The sequence below is a fragment of the Ambystoma mexicanum genome, chromosome 8 (genome assembly GCF_040938575.1).
Source record: "Ambystoma mexicanum isolate Mex_15411 chromosome 8, UKY_AmexF1_1, whole genome shotgun sequence".
Taxonomy (NCBI): domain Eukaryota; kingdom Metazoa; phylum Chordata; class Amphibia; order Caudata; family Ambystomatidae; genus Ambystoma; species Ambystoma mexicanum.
Window position 1 is genome coordinate 675,139,696 of NC_090929.1, and position 15,088 is coordinate 675,154,783.

General features: G+C 43.3%; 1 protein-coding gene across 4 annotated transcripts in view; it reads right to left on the minus strand.

Moving 5' to 3' along the window:
• The window catches only part of PSD (pleckstrin and Sec7 domain containing), a 1,402,592-nt gene extending 1,387,946 nt beyond the window's left edge, over nt 1-14,646 (minus strand). For all 4 annotated transcript variants that reach the window (XM_069610471.1, XM_069610469.1, XM_069610472.1 and 1 more), the window contains exon 1: nt 14,448-14,646. The gene's annotated coding sequence lies outside the window, so the exon portion shown is untranslated. The remainder of the gene's footprint in view (nt 1-14,447) is intronic.
• Between the last annotated feature and the right edge of the window lie 442 nt (nt 14,647-15,088).

A 15,088-nucleotide genomic window follows, 5' to 3' on the forward strand; every position in this document is an offset into this window, starting at 1 on the left:
CATGTGCACACCCTACCTCCAGTGAAGTAACTGGTAGGTCCATGCTGAACTGTGAGTACTTACCCCTGTTATGCACATGGACAATTTATGCTACCTGTTGTGTCCTTTAAATAAAGGCAGTTAGAATCACGTCCAACGTACTGTCGTCCTTAGAGGTCACCACACATGTCCACACGGGATTTATTCTAAGAACCGGCCTTTTAGCTCAGCGGGCGAAGCGAGGGGTAGAGCTCGTGACCTGGCTCGAACGTCAGCAACTTCTGCCCTCGGCAGTTTTCGCTTGAGCACGCACGCAGTGCGGAGGAAACCACGAAGGGGGGAGGTGTTTTAATCACTAGAGGCCCCAAGACTGCGAGGAAAACAGCAGCTCATTCACATTTCAAGCCTGACTAATGAATGATGGCAACATTGACGAAGCTAAAAAAAAAAAATCCCCTGCAAATTATAAAGGTTGTGCTGGTTGAAAAGACACGTCTTTATTTGTCAACTTATCCGGGTTCTGCTGTTAGTACAACTGCAATGATGTAATGGCGGTGTTGTGTTCCTTAAGTGCATTCTCTCCAAACTCGTTTTCAACTAGGCTAACTAAGGTGGAAGAATGGTGATGTGCGAACGAATTTGCTTTTTCTTTCTCTGTTATTTTAGTTGCATTATCAGGGAGAAAGATGAGGACAACGTAAGCATTTGGGGGAAAAAACGCTAACTTTTCAACTCCTCCGACATAGTGAGAAGACAGGGGTAGAAAGGTACAAAGTAGCAGTCAAAATAATCGATCCAGACACCCATGGCTATAACAAAAGTCAAGGGCATACACCGGCACCAGATAGGACCTTAAAGGGATGGTCTAGTAAAAATGTTTATTTAAAAAATAGATAGGCAACATAAAAAAAAAAATACTAGCATTCTCTGTTTTAAAACTTCCTATGTAAAATTTTGAGCTATTCAAGCTCAAAATTCGCAAAAGCAAGCACATGGGCGCATCCATTTTGTGAAATGGAGGCCCTCCTGTGCTGGCTTTTGCTTTTGCGGCACTAATGAAGGAAAAGCCAGCCAGCTGTAGTAAACAAAAGCTACCGCTGGGTGGCTTTCCCTTCATTAGTGCTGTAGGCGGAGGACGGGGACCGGAGACCAAAGCAGGAAAGCTGCAGCTGTAGGCTGTAAACAGAGAATGCTAGTATTTTTTTTATGTTGCCTATCTATTTTTTAAATAAAAATTTTTACTAGACCATCCCTTTAAAAGAAAATGTGGTTATTGAAATATGCGGCTTGGCGGAAAAAAAATAAGACGCTTTTAATGTAGTAGTAGTGGTATTATCCTTGTTCTTTTTAGGATGAATTGATCAGACATGGTTAGTACATTTCACATAAAAGCCCTGGACAAGAACCTCAATTAACGGGGCACTACCGGGCAGAGATCAACACCGCTGTATAATCACAAAGCTCTGAGTCAGGCTCCAACAATCCTGTGTAGAGACGCAGGTGTGCGCGTCCTAGAAAAATGCCTTCATAGCTACCACATATGACTCAGAGACTTGGGGTGATTAAGGGTAGAGGGGATCGTACCGAGAACACAAATGGAAAACCAAAAAGGATCCTGACACCACTACACTGTTTTCAAACAACTTTTTAATTTATTTTCCAAACGTACCACACCACTGCTGAGCTGAGACTCAAAGAGGACAAATCAAAGTCCAGAAATTTTTTTTTTGCAATAATGCCAACGCTGGTTGATCACCAGAGGCCTTATTGCTTTGCTGGGCTTGGTGCAGCCACACTTGTGATGGGCCAACTTGTTGCGGCATCGCCCTGATGAGCAGTACCTCACTCCACAAACCCTCACCTGGGGTGCCCCTACTCGAATGAGGAAGCTCATTATGAGGTCAAGGGGCGGCTCACCCTTTTACTTTATCCTAACACTGGTGGCGCTTGGAACTCCGCACTGATAGGAGAAGACCTAGGTGTGAACTGCACAAACACTAACAGCAAGCATGCAGACATCCAATCTTAAAATGAATGAATGCTGAATGTATCTTAAATCCTGTCACATCATGATCTGATTGCAGCTGAGTCCCAGCTGAACAGAGGACCCCCACTATGATGGAATTTTGGGAGATGGTCTCTTTCACCCCAAGCTGTGATGCCATGCTTTTGAAATCATCCTCTGGATCATGTACCCTGCAGAAAGCTACTTATTGCTGGGTGTGTCTTGGCTACGCTGGTCACTGAAAAGAGGCAAGCTAAGCAGGACACTTGCACACAAAAACAATATGCACAGCTGAAATTATTATCTGGCCTAAGAGTTTAAGGTCCTGTATGAAAATTCAAATAAAACACCTGTGTGTCTTGATCCTGGAAATTAGAGGGGCTATGCAAGGCACGGATCAAAAGATGGATATGTTGACCGCCGGAATCACAAGATATAACAGCTATGTGTATGTGATTGCATTGGTGAGGCGTAACAATCCACTGGCATGACTGGGGATGTGGTCCAAAGAGTGGAAAATTAGTTCATACCATCAAAGAGAACTTTCTGTCATGCACAGGAAGATTGAGGAACTGGAGTGTAAGTCAAGAAGCAACAACATCAGAATCCTTGCCTCCCTAAATCTCTGCGCTCTTTCAAAAACACTGTTACCAAAGATCCTAAGCAAGCCCAACTTCTCTTAATGCTTCCTAGTAAAAGCGTAAACAGGGCTCACTGTTCTCTGAGCCCTAGGCGTGCAAGGAACAACATGGAAGGTCTTTCCTTTCAAGCATAGTTGTATCTATAGGGAGCACAAGGCAGTTTGAGAACTAGGTGAGGTACAGGATGATGCCAAACTTTATATTTTCTCAGATTTCATCCCTCCCACACAATTTAGCCTTTAGTGAAAGGAAAGTGAAATACAAATGCTTTACCCATCTAAATTGAAGATTCTGTACAGAGACATAAATGTGGGAAAAGCTCCATGAACACCAAAAATGTATTGCAGTAAACAAAAAAGAAAAATGTGGACAAAGAAACAGGGTAGGGAAGTGATGATAGGAAAGTACTGGAGGAAAAGAGAGATTCCACCCATAAACGCAAGAAGGTACAGGTAGAACATAAAAAGAAAAGAAATAAAAACTAACATTCAGAAGAAATGGAGTAACATGAAAATGGAAACAAAAGTAAAAGATCTTTGAGAGCAATGGCACTTGTTTGCACTACTGGAGGAAGCAATGCATTCAATACCCCCCAATAAATACAGAGTCCTAGGCCTTCGCTGGCAACACTACCGGACATAGATGATGGTCAAACTTTAATCAGCATTCCTGTCTCCTGAATAGATGTATCCACTGTTGACAATTAGTATAGAGGATAACAACAGAGACTTAATTGGCAACTACTGCCTAACTGTCCTCAGGAGAAGGGGGTAAGGCCTATACATATATCCTGAGATCTCTTCCAAACTATTCAAATACAGGAACAGGGACGCTGTAAATAGGGTCAGCTACAGTCTGCTTCACCCTTCCAAATAAGGCTTTAGAGGTCTATATTTGAATTAAAGTAGCTACTCTGCTTTAGAAAGAGGATGTCCTACAAAATATCGGCATGACCAACTAATAACCTACTGTATTGAAGTATATATAATATCCCACAAGTCGCCAATACGATATGAGTTCCAGCCTGCCCCCGAGAATAAGGAGTCTGGTAGGATGTCCACTCTGCCACTTGAATAATTTGTTACCTCAGTTGCTCTCATCTGATCTACAGAAGGAAAATCTGAGAGTAAGAGCAGACTGCTCACCAAAATGTGTTGATACGCTCATTTGAAATGTACATCAGTGACATTGCACATGTTTAGCGTTTGACAACATATTCCTGTGATTAATAATGCCACTTGAAGCTACCATGCATAAACGAAGTCAAATGATTTGAGAACTGAAGTTTACATATAGAAGGCCAGAATCACTTGCATACATTGTCTGTGTAAATAAGTAAAAGTGGATGTGAGTGATTAAACATATATAGTGGGGGGTTACTCATGGACTGTGGGATTTCCTCAGGGTTTCTTGTCTGAACACACAGGCGCTGTGCACTAAACATGTAATACAGTACATCCAAGGAGTGCATGATGTGGATGGTGCGACAACAAAGATTCTCAGGGGGGCTTTGGCTGGAACCTTGGAGAGACACCATAACCATGGGCGAAAAGGGGGTTATAATTGAACAATTTAGCTGAAAATATTAACAACATTAGACATGCTGTGAAGGAGAGGTAAGGGAAAGAAATGAACTTCACTGGAAGAGCTAGGATGGCGACCGTACCCCTGGGGCCCCTCCTCCATTTTGTGGGGTGTTCTGTGCCTCCCATTGGTTCGCGCTTAGTAACTTTGTGGGGCACTTGCCACATCCTAATAAAATAAATGCGCACAGTATGGTTGCATACCGACACCGCACGCTGCAGTATAGACATGGGGCCTCATTACACGGAAGGCGGTAAGGGTTAACGGTCACTGGTAATGGTACAGGTGACCGTTAACCCTTACCGCCTTACTACAATTTGCGGCACCGTAATTAGCGCCTTCCCCATTCCCATAGAGCCCTATGGGACAAAAATGGGAATGGGGAAGGGCAATGGGGGAAGGGGGAATTACCGCCCCGCCAACCTTGGAATAGGGCGGTAATTCCCCTTTCCACCAAGGCGGTGCCGGTATTGAGGCCCATGACATTGGCAACCAAGGGGAGAGTCCCAGCCAGATCACAAGTGTTCCTTCTGCTCTCTGCCAGGCTTTTGATTCCTGCTACGGGCAACATAAAACGCTAAAGCAGTAGATTGCCATGTTTAAAGGTGAGCAGAAAATGTGGTTGTATGAGTATTTATTTCAAATATTATGCAATATTAGTGTGTGTGTGTGTGTGTGTGTGTGTGTGTGTGTGTGTGTGTGTGTGTGTGTGAATGAGTGTGAGCGCATATGAGTGGGTCTGTACATACACAAGAGTTTGTGCAAGTGTGCATGCATGTGTGTGTGTGTGCAATGCATGAATGCATTTGATTAGCGACACCCACCTCATTACAGTTATTTCCAATGGCAAAGTTAGCATAAAATGTCTACACAACATCATGAAAGTGATTTTCTGTGGCTATGCCAGCATACATTGTGGGAGCAGCTTCATGAAAGTGACTTACAGTGGCAATGCTGACATAAGTTGTGGGTGCAACAGAGTGATTTACAACATGAATCTTGGCATAAGTCTGGGGCTTAGCTATATTAAAGTGATTTATTGTGCCTATGCTGGCATATTTTGTGGACGCAGCTTCATGAAGGTGAGTAAAAGTGGTGATGCTCTCCAATATTGTGGGCTACACTGGAAATAGATTTACAGTATGAATGTTGGCACACATTGTGAGTGCAGTTTTATTGAAGTGATTTACAGTGGCTTTGGGGGCACAAATTGTGGAGCCAACCTCAAAGTGATTTACAGTATGAATGTCGGGGCTGTTTTATGAAAGTCATTTATAGTGGCAACGCAGGCTTATATTTTGGAAACATACATCATGACAGTGTTGTAAAATGCTCCTGTGTACGGCTGAAGGCCTGGCAGTAGGCCTTTTGATGTGTTACCCTAGAGAACCAAATGTGAACTGTATTGCCTTTTACTGATTTTCTCAAAAATGACACTATAAAATGCACCATTTCACCCCATTATTGTAAAAAGGTTCTTGGGGGCACCATTTGACCCTCCTAAATTATTTAGGGCTCCCTCACTCAGCTCAGTCACTCAGGCTAAGTCCAGGGAGATATTAATGCTCCTCCACTGAAAATATTCAAGAGTCTTCACTGAATTTCCAGTCCTGGTGTTCCCTAACAAGACACCCTCCACTGAACCAAAGTCTCCCTCCCTCACTGGCTAGCTTGCACTCCTTTAGTGACTGCCCACTTATTTAGACTAGAGCAGCTTCTCCGTGCCTCTGCTGGATATCTCGTACTTGTTACTCTCTTGTGAAGGAGAAAATGCAATTTTACCCCCTTGATATAACATTTACTCTACAAATGTTAAATTAGGGAGTAAAATACTCCCACCTTAAATTCTTATCTGGAGCACTGCATACAGAGCATCAAGCCAAAAACAAGAAACCCTCCAGGTGGCTGCAAGAAGGAAAAAAAGTGCAAGGAACCGAACCACCAAATTACGCAGGGCAGAATCAAGGAGGGCGCATGATTGAACTTTACTTAATCACCTTTGACTGCAGCTGAAGAAGTATTTTCACCCCAAATACATTTCCACCCACCTGCAACTCGGCTGTCACGAGCCAATTTCATCTGGAGTTTGCTCACTTTGTTAGAACAAACACCCGAAAATACAGAGGGGAGAAAATGCACACAGATAGCATTCCCATGTCATCTGATTCCCAGTTATTGCTGGGTTATCCAGTAATATTTTGCCCGTATATATGGGCGCTAAACATAATGTCGCCAGGAAAAGGTTGTGGCGACATTATATATGGTGACCATATATATGGGGCCAAGAGGAGCGGGAGTAGCAGGGGTGTCCCCTGCATGTTCAATGTAATAAAGTCCCTGCAAAAAACGGCAATTTTTTGGCGACTTTGTTGCCAGGCGACATTTCTGCAGGGACATTATTACATGGAACCATTGCTGGGACTTTCCAGGGAAGGACACTTTCTAATTGTTTCCATGGGTCAAGAAATAGAGTTCTTTGTTGTTCTCATAACGTATAGAAGGTAACATTATCAGACCACGAGTCAAACCACCAAGAAGAGAGACTGGAGTTGCCCAGCTCCTTTGCGTCAACAGGGTTGCACTATTACAAAGCTCCCCGGCACAAGGACTGACAGGGGGACTGAGAGCAGAACGTGCTCTTCCAGTGCCACATGCTGAGTACAGGGAAGGATTGGAGAAATGACTGTATCACTATTTAGCATTATAAAATATCACCCATCAACAGGACCAGTGTTTTATAGAAACACAGAGATGTATCTGACTTTACCTATCAAACTAAAACTATGAACATCATCCCAGAAACTTCCCTTTACGCAATATCATGCAACTGTTTACGTCAATGCGTGATTAAGAGAAAACACGTGACTATATTACTATGTTGTGTTATATTATGCTAAGTTACTTGATTTATACAGTGCACGTCTGATATTTGCTTGGTCTCCAGGCACTTTTGCAAATCTGGAAGAGAGGTGGGTAGGTTAGGTTGGTAGGGTGACCGAGAACATGCAAGACGGATTTCGTCCTGTGTTGATGCTTGCAGTTTGGAAGTACCCAAGAAGTGTATGCGTGTCAGTTTCTAGGTGGCCTCAGTCGGGTGCATAGAGGTATGTGTGTCCAGATCGGATCCTTGTGTGTCCTACGTACCTGGGTTCATTGGCCAGGGCAGCAGTGTGTACGTTGGTTGTAGAGGTGTAGAGTTCTTTTGTTTGATGTCTATAGAGAGGGATTTTAAATTGCTGTGTGTGAGTGGCATAGTTAGTCTGCGTATAATGTATTTAGGCATGAAGAAGAGAGTGGTATTGTTCTGGTACACAATTTATACCGTGGGCAAACAATAAATCTAGGATGGTAAGGAGAAAAATACAAGGGGGAAACAATTGAACTACATTAAATAATTCACCCATTGTGAAGAAGCAAAATTCAGTAGGGCAACAGAGTAGAACAACCAATTCAAACATTGGGGAACCGGTGCAGAGGACAATTAAAATAGGATGAAAAATTCAGTTAGGACAAACAATTCATATTAAAAAGAAATGTGAATAATTAAAGATCACACCGTTGTTTTTCTGCATGTGTGATATGAAATACTCTTGACTTTGTCAAATACAGAGAGGGGTCTTAAGAAAGACTATAGCTTGCTTACAAGAAATGCATAAGGCTGTCCAATCTTTGGCGCTAGAGACAAAGGGATTCTAATCTTATAAACGGGTCTACAATCGTCTTTGTGACGTGTACTGAAATCTTGTCAAACATATTGCCCTAACGGAGGAAGACCCTCAATCATTGTGTCCCGCCAATATTTGTATATTCCCTAAAAAAGGTGAGGATCAAGAGCTTTGAGAATTGTACAGGCCCACTGTGCTCAGAAAGGCATTGTGTAAAATCTATCTTAAACTACGTGCTACCCAATTAGCGGAGGTGGCTATAAGGTTAGTCCAGTCAGACCCTTTATGAAGCAATCTGGCAGTGGCCCCTGCGTGGCACAGCTCAGCTAAAACATGAAGTATAAAAGAAGAGATGATTCACACAGTACACCTATTAACTAAAATTGATCAGCGTGAAAAGGAATGGGGAACATTGAAATGTGACCATTCTGTCCCCTAATTATGAGCTGGATAGCCTTTCTTTGCTGTTATAGTTAGGTTTTTATAGTTTGCATTTAACCCATCTACATGGGGAGGAGACAGCCCTACAGATAAGGGGTGTATTGGGCACTTTTACTCCCTATAAATGGGCAAATACGCCCAAAAAATAAAAACAGGGAGTAAAAATACCCCCAACAAAAAATAGGAAAAAGACATGCAGAATCTTGCGCCCCTGCTTTCTCCCTCACAACTCCATGGATATGTTTGGACCAGTAGTGCAGGTAGTACCACAGGAAGAAACTGCCATTTTAACTGCCTCATTGTAAGAAGTAAACATGTACCTTTTAATGTGCATGAATACCTAGAAGCAAAGAAATAAATATTACAAAAACATTTCTGTTTTTCAGTTAAAACATATTTGTACTTGCTTATGGAATACTATCATTGGGAACTGGACTTACATTTTTACTCCCTAAAAAATCATTTTACTCCCAACTTTAAAAAAATAGGGAGTAAAATACTCCAACTTCCAAATCATATCTGGAGCCCTGGGAAGAGACTTGGAAAAATCCTGTTCTACCCCCATCCATCAGCTTCCTCGAACCCCGACCACACTATTAATCAGCCTGCAGTAATTACCCACCAGATACCCCTTTCCGGCAAAGCACGTTGAACGTATTTCGCATATAAATTTCAGATTCTGCTGATGATATGTACTGTGCTTGGTCTGAAGTCGAAACACAAATGACCTCTTCTGCTAAACCTCCATCATGAAAATGCATGATCTGCTGGATGTGCTGGCATTTGAGCAAAGTGTCCAGGCAGAAATTTCTGCTGTCGGTCAAATGACCCAATCCAATCCATCGACTCTCTAGATCAATGGTGCCCAACATAGACTCCACCGGCCAGAAACGGCCCTGCAGGACATTATTTAATGGTGAAGTTTTGCCTGGACTAAAGTCCGTTTTTGTCTTTGCAGCCTGATACAAGCAGTTTTCCTTCTAATTAATGTATGATTTCAGTCCGATAGTACAAATAGATGAAAGTGGTATTGACATTACAAGAGAATGGATCGTAACAGCTTACAATTAATAGAGTAATAAATCAAAATTACACCTCACAGCCCATAGTTGTATTTTTTTTAACTCAAATTTGCTCACTGAAATCCCTACCACCCGCTCGTCTACATAGACAGTCCGGCCGTCTGTGCGAGACTTGTGTGGTACATTCGTCCCTCCAGGATAAATCAGTTGTGCACCCCTGCTCTAGAAATACCTTTCCAGGTACACAGGGAGGGTGTCAGTCACTGCATTTTAGTTTGTCTTAAGGCTCGGTTTTCATAAGAAAGGGCTTATCTACAGTTCTTGCACTGCACAGAATTGTTACAGATTGAGTTTTGCTAGACAGACCTTTTACGAGAAGGCCCAGACGTAATTCCTGGATTGCACGGTTTACTACAAACACAATGACATTAGTAGATGGGACCTTTAAGTAGACAGCTTGAGTGGGTCCCCTTTATTACTTAAGACAGTTTTCAGGGGTCTGGAACCTTTGCCTCTACTTATGTTTTGGACTGCAACTCCCACAGGCCCTAATCACCACAGTCAATAGAGAGGGATCATGGGGTCATAGTCCAAAACATCTGGAGAGCAGCAGGCTGTAGACCTGCAACAAGAGAAAGGAGAAGCCAAACCGTGGTCCCTGCACAGTGCAGTTTCACTAGAACACATGAACATTACTAGACAGGCTCCTGAAAATGTAACATGATGGTGGTTACAGTATTAGGCAGATCAGCTAAAATACAGACATCGAAAGGTAAGAATGGAGGTGGTTCCTTGATAGCACAGCTTAGCCAAAGCCTTGCCATAACTAGACAGTAGAGCTAGGCGATATGTACTAAAAGTCATATTGTAATATTTCTGGGCTGAATGGCGACATACAATATATATCTCAATATTGTTTATGTGGGTTAAATGCTCAGTTATAAGCCGACAACTACATGTGAGATATCCCAAACACCTTTATTTATAAGACAGTGATCAAAATAAAGTGCAAATGCAGGGTTCCTCTTCCTGTTTGAGAATGCACACAGCTGTGTAAATATCACAATGTAAAATAAAAAATGGTAGTATATGTATATATATATCGTTGTTAAAGATATGGTATCATCCTATAACAATTTTGAAAATATATTGATATCATATGTATCTCCAAAACTCGATACATCGCCCAGCCCTACAAGACAGGACCATTAAAAGTAAGCCAATAGGTGGTTACCACAAGGCACCGTTTAACGTAAGTAACATGGCCACCAATAAAGTAACTAGAAAACGTGGGGATGAGGCTACATCGCAGTCCAGCCAAAACACGACCATCACTAGAAATGCCTATCACTGTGCAGCGCAGACGTTGGAATGTATCTGAAAAAAGATCATCCACAAACATAGCATTTAACTTAACGCAGCAGCAAGTCGCTAAAGCTTCTTAGCCTCGTGAGACACACTCTTTAAAAAGAAGAATATAGATTTCTCCAAAACATGAGCATCTCTGCACTGCTTTTAAGGGGCTCTTGGATTGCCCTGTACAGCTGAAAACATAAATACCATCAGGCAGGACCTTTTAGGAGAGAGCTGCCGGTGATGCCAGCAGTGCATACTTTAGATACATAAAAGAAGGGTTTATGGTCTTTCCATCTAATGCCATTGCATCTAATGCCATTCCATCGATTTTTTTCCATCTAAAAACTTTGCATCTAATTGATTTTTTTGTTTTGTTGGGGGGTCCCCCAAACCCTTGTTTTTTACCCTTTATAATGCACCTAAACAAAAATTAACCCTTTTATGGTCTTTCCATCTAATGCCATTGCATCTAATGCCATTCCATCGATTTTTTTCCATCTAAAAACTTTGCATCTAATTGATTTTTTTGTTTTGTTGGGGGGTCCCCCAAACCCTTGTTTTTTACCCTTTATAATGCACCTAAACAAAAATTAAACCTTTACCCCCCCAATGAAATGCCTTAGATGCAAAGTTTTTAGATGGAAAACATGTGATGCAATGGCATTAGATGGAAAGACCAGATACCAAAAGAAGGTATGAAGACAAGCCTTTGATAGTAAAGCACAATATTCAACACACACTCTTTATAGGTTGGCAATATCTACTCACACAGTGTCAATGCAACTATCCACAGGGAACCAAATTCCTCATATGTTCAATGTGTCCGGCCCAAATGTGCAAAAACGACAATAGTCTTTAATTCATTCATAATAGCATAACTGATCTAATACATCATAGCTAATTGTTAATATATAGAGAACTACATAAGACATGGGTCATCATAGAAACATTGTAAACATCTGAAAGTGCCAGTGCTATGCATAAAAAGCTCAACATGTGGTGTGTATATCCATAGTGGTGTAGGTGCAATCAACAGATGGCACATTCCCACCCTATGCATACACAACTGAACCATAGGCCAACTAGTGTGCAACAGTCGCAGAAGAGTAAATGGCATATGTTTGAAATGACATATACGTCAGGGCATCTGGGAGTCAACACTAAAAATTGTGTTAATAGCTCCAATGGGGGCCCCCGCAAGTTTCAACGACTTATCCCTGTTGTGATCTTCCTCGGGGACCAATCCACTCCACACTGTGCTCCAGGTGAACGGATAACCAATTACCGCCCGCTATACTAGTACATATCTCATCAATGCTTTTAAGCTCTTCTCATCATCACGGCTGAGTTATGGCCGTCAAAGGTTTCAAAGGATGAATTCACGTTGAATAATCACTTCTGACCCAAAACCTGTAACTCTGTTCTCTTCAGAGTGTACAATCAAAACGCTTACCTCCCTGCTTCAGTTTTTGATAGCAAAGCACGGCAGCAGATGGTGCATTGGAGTTTAAACTTGTACCCCACTACAGTGCCCCTTTAAAAGCAGGCAAGGAGACAGGTCGTTGGTTGAATAGCATAGGGAAACATACACAGTCACTGGATCGTAGGATCCCCACTGTTCTTTCTTTATTCGTTGTTTATTAGTGCCTATGCACGTGGATACCTAAAGGTGGTAGTGTCACACACCTCCACCATGATGGGAGACAAATAGTAATAATATTAGAAAGGCTCTTTAAAATGAAGGACAAAGGTGGTCTCTGTTGCACAATTTAACTAGAGCACATGAACCTCATTAGGCACACCCTTTAAGTCTAAGTAGGGATGTGGGTAATCCATAGTACAGTTTAGATATTTCTTTATGGATTATCACAACATGGAGCTGTTAAAGGGATGGGCACTTCTTTGCAGTGTTGGTAAACAATAAAAATTGACATCTTCAGAAAGGCCCTTCAAGAGAGAAGCTGAACGAGGACCAGGCACTGCACAACTTACAATATTGACAGCACAACACTGGGCCCTTTCAATAAAGCACTAAAGTGGTTCCTGGATAGTTTCGCTTCAGCACAAGAATACGACTAGACTGGCCCTTTAAAGCGATGGAAGAAGGGGTGTACGGCAGGGATTACAGTTCTGGTGACACACATGAGCCTCTTGACTCTTCAATAAGTAAAACACAAACTAGTTTTCAAAATGACAAACAGACACGCAAACAATGTGCAGCGGATTGAATGACCTACAATTACACACGCATCCCTACTTATACAATCAAATTCCCTCTATCACAATCCCAGATCCCCCCATCCCATTCCCATCTTCTCAGTGTGTTAGTTCTGTGTGCCCCTGCCATATTCCTGTTTGTCCAGCCCCCACTTTTTGCCCCGTTTTCTTTCTTTTTCTTCCACAGACCACAGTCTTGTTACCCAGGGCGAGGACACAATACGACATTTTCTTGGACAAGGTACAGATATTGTAATTCCGCTATCGCGGTGATTGGCATAACATCAAAGTTTTATAACATATCATAACATATACATTGTTCTCATGCATGTTCATCCTGGGTTCCCTGGGAGCGTAAACGAGTTTCACTATCCAGTGCCAAGGATCTACTACACAGGTGGTCAACACAGGATAACATGTAGGTAAGAGCGGGCAGACATTAACTAAAACGGTATTTTTGTCATTGCACAATAAGCTAAACACACACATACATAACCGTACATGCCTTTTAAGGAGAAAGGTCACGTGGTTCCTCAACTGCACAGTTTATAGACGAAAGGTGGAAGCCTTAGATAACCCCAGGTAGGCACGCACATCACTAGACACGCCCTTGAAATTAAAGAATCGGGGGGCTTTTCCAACATAGTTGAGATACAACCATCGCACCGTTATGTGGGACATTTTCAACTGAAGCCTAGACACCCTGTGTTGCCGAGTTCATTTAGCTGCCATCGCTAGCCATTCCCTCTAAAGGAAAGCGTAACTGTGGTTCCTGCATCACTGCAGTTACAAGGCATGCATTGATGATGTGTTCGGCCCCACGTTCCACTGCGCCTTGCGGGGGGGCATGGCAGGAACTAGCTGCGGCTGGCAGCGGGCTGGCTGAGCTTTGTTATGGGAAGGACGTGCCTAACTCCTGCCAATGTAGGCCTAGTTTAGCCTAACTCAGAACTGAGTTGAAAGGTGTCTTTGGGCGACGGGTCCCGAAATTGCAGCCTGCTGTTGTTTTAGTGTTACCAACCGGCAGCCGTGCGTGGTGACTGGAGATCTCTGATTGGAGGGGAGGTGGGGAATATTTGTTAGCCTGGCTTTGAGATGTGGATGGTGGTGAAGGGAAGACGCTGCGGCGTCTGTGTAACTGGTGCCTGGTATGGTTTTGGGTTGGGGGCTGGGTGTGGCTGAGGGCTGGCCGGGGGTCGGCTCCGTGCTGCCTGAGCCTGGATGTGTGAGCCCCAAATGGCTCATGCTTGGCTGTGAATCTGGTCGAGCCGGGCAACGTGCACGTAATATTATAATGTGGCCACCAGGAACTGTTTCTGGGTTGGCTAATCATGGCTGTGCGGCTGGTGCTGAGCCTGGCTCTGGGTTTAGGTTGGCTATGGGCGCCCCATTGTGCCCAGCAAGCATCCCAAAGTGTAGTCTTCAGACCGCAGTAAAAGGCTGCCCCTCCCTCAGTCCCATGCTCTGGCCATGGCTAGACCCCCGCCCCGACAGCAGTAGAATAGTGCCGCAAACACCCGAGGTGCACGGGGCTTACCTGCACCCGCAGAAGGGTTAGGCGTGGAAGCACTACCCCAGGCAACGACAGGTCCCACAGATCACCGGCGGAAGCGCGTGGTGCTGAACGGACAGCTCCCGGCGCCTAGACTGCACAGCGCATGCTCAGCCCAGCGCACGCTCCAAGACTTTACTGTTGGGCGATCTGACAGCTTCCGAGTGCCTAAGCATACTCGAAGGCTCCGTTTCCACTCTACCAAGTGGGGAGGGGAGCTGCTTCCGGCTATCTGCGCATGCTCGGTTGCTCGACATTCACAGTGCTGCCCTCCGGGTGATCCCAAAGCAAGACAGTGTAATTTGGTTGCGCGCGCAAAAGCTTCTTAGAGCGGTTCCAGGTAATGAACAAAGGGAACTAAGATAGGGGGAAGGGAAGCCCAGACACGATACAAGAGGGGAATGTATGCTGAAAAGGGCAATACAACTATTCAAAATAGGTATATAACTATATGTGCGGATACTATACAATAGGTAATATAATACACATAAAATATAAATCATAAGTAAATAACGCATTGAAAAAAATGAAAGAAATAGCAAGGGAACATATGCCAGTTTGCCTATTTGGACAAACACGCGTGTCTGTTGTAATGTGCTGCACATGCACATTTCGTCTTAGGAAGC